We start from the raw sequence: 2,500 nt of genomic DNA, 5'->3' as shown, positions 1-2,500 counted from the left end.
CCCGTTTTTGCCTCCTTTTGGGCTGTTCTTTGCTAGATTGGGCTTTCGTATAGCATGGACGGTGCTGCTTCTCGCTTCGCTCGCTGTTCGCCGCTCGCCGCTCGCTCGCGCAGCCAAAAATGGCCAGTTTTGGCCCGTTTTTGGGCTGTTTTGGCCTGTTTTTGGTCTGTTCTGGCGTGGCGCGGTGACCGTCGTGAGCGGAGCAAAACGTCAGCCATCTCAGCACCTTGGAACCCCCCGGGTGGCACAGGGCTGGATGGGGCTTTCGTATAGCAGGGACGGTGCTGCCTCACGCTTCGCTCGCTGTTCGCCGCTCGCCGCTCGCTCGCGCAACCTAAAATGGCCAGTTTTGGCCCGTTTTTGGGCTGTTTTGGCCTGTTTTTGGTCCGTTCTTGCGTGGCACGGCGACCGTCGTGAGCGGAGCAAAACGTCAGCCATCTCAGCACCCTGGAACCCCCCGGGTGGCACAGGGCTGGATGGGGCTTTCGTATAGCAGGGACGGTGCTGCCTCTCGCTTCGCTCGCTGTTCGCCGCTCACCGCTCGCTCGCTCAGCCAAAAATGGCCAGTTTTGGCCCGTTTTTGGGCTGTTTTGGCCTGTTTTTGGTCCGTTCTTGCATGGCGCGGTGACCGTCGTGAGCGGAGCAAAACGTCAGCCATCTCAGCACCCTGGAACCCCCCGGGTGGCACAGGGCTGGATGGGGCTTTCGTATAGCAGGGACGGTGCTGCCTCACGCTTCGCTCGCTGTTCGCCGCTCGCCGCTCGCTCGCGCAGCCAAAAATGACCAGTTTTGGCCCGTTTTTGGGCTGTTTTGGCCTGTTTATGGTCCGTTCTTGCGTGGTGCGGTGACCGTCGTGAGCGGAGCAAAACGTCAGCCATCTCAGCACCCTGGAACCCCCCGGGTGGCACAGGGCTGGATGGGGCTTTCGTATATAGCAGGGACGGTGCTGCCTCTCGCTTCGCTCGCTGTCCGCCGCTCGCCGCTCGCTCGCGCAGCCAAAAATGGCCAGTTTTGGCCCGTTTTTGGGCCGTTTTGGCCAGTTTTTGGCCTGTTCTTGCATTGCGCGGTGACCGTCGAGAGCGGAGCAAAACGTCAGCCATCTCAGCACCCTGGAACCCCCCGGGTGGCACAGGGCTGGATGGGGCTTTCGTATAGCAGGGACGGTGCTGCCTCTCGCTTCGCTCGCTGTCCGCCGCTCGCCGCTCGCTCGTGCAGCCAAAAATGGCCAGTTTTGGCCCGTTTTTGGGCCGTTTTGGCCAGTTTTTGGCCTGTTCTTGCATTGCGCGGTGACCGTCGAGAGCGGAGCAAAACGTCAGCCATCTCAGCACCCTGGAACCCCCCGGGTGGCACAGGGCTGGATGGGGCTTTCGTATAGCAGGGACGGTGCTGCCTCTCGCTTCGCTCGCTGTCCGCCGCTCGCCGCTCGCTCGTGCAGCCAAAAATGGCCAGTTTTGGCCCGTTTTTGGGCCGTTTTGGCCAGTTTTTGGCCTGTTCTTGCATTGCGCGGTGACCGTCGAGAGCGGAGCAAAACGTCAGCCATCTCAGCACCCTGGAACCCCCCGGGTGGCACAGGGCTGGATGGGGCTTTCGTATAGCAGGGACGGTGCTGCCTCTCGCTTCGCTCGCTGTCCGCCGCTCGCCGCTCGCTCGTGCAGCCAAAAATGGCCAGTTTTGGCCCGTTTTTGGGCCGTTTTGGCCAGTTTTTGGCCTGTTCTTGCATTGCGCGGTGACCGTCGAGAGCGGAGCAAAACGTCAGCCATCTCAGCACCCTGGAACCCCCCGGGTGGCACAGGGCTGGATGGGGCTTTCGTATAGCAGGGACGGTGCTGCCTCTCGCTTCGCTCGCTGTCCGCCGCTCGCCGCTCGCTCGTGCAGCCAAAAATGGCCAGTTTTGGCCCGTTTTTGGGCCGTTTTGGCCAGTTTTTGGCCTGTTCTTGCATTGCGCGGTGACCGTCGAGAGCGGAGCAAAACGTCAGCCATCTCAGCACCCTGGAACCCCCCGGGTGGCACAGGGCTGGATGGGGCTTTCGTATAGCAGGGACGGTGCTGCCTCTCGCTTCGCTCGCTGTCCGCCGCTCGCCGCTCGCTCGTGCAGCCAAAAATGGCCAGTTTTGGCCCGTTTTTGGGCCGTTTTGGCCAGTTTTTGGCCTGTTCTTGCATTGCGCGGTGACCGTCGAGAGCGGAGCAAAACGTCAGCCATCTCAGCACCCTGGAACCCCCCGGGTGGCACAGGGCTGGATGGGGCTTTCGTATAGCAGGGACGGTGCTGCCTCTCGCTTCGCTCGCTGTCCGCCGCTCGCCGCTCGCGCAGCCAAAAATGGCCAGTTTTGGCCCGTTTTTGGGCCGTTTTGGCCAGTTTTTGGCCTGTTCTTGCATTGCGCGGTGACCGTCGAGAGCGGAGCAAAACGTCAGCCATCTCAGCACCCTGGAACCCCCCGGGTGGCACAGGGCTGGATGGGGCTTTCGTATAGCAGGGACGGTGCTGCCTCTCGCTTCGCTC

The sequence above is a fragment of the Musa acuminata genome, unplaced genomic scaffold, assembly GCF_036884655.1.
Source record: "Musa acuminata AAA Group cultivar baxijiao unplaced genomic scaffold, Cavendish_Baxijiao_AAA HiC_scaffold_1005, whole genome shotgun sequence".
In the NCBI taxonomy this organism is placed as follows: Eukaryota; Viridiplantae; Streptophyta; class Magnoliopsida; order Zingiberales; family Musaceae; genus Musa; species Musa acuminata.
Note: the sequence above shows the minus strand (reverse complement) of the source record.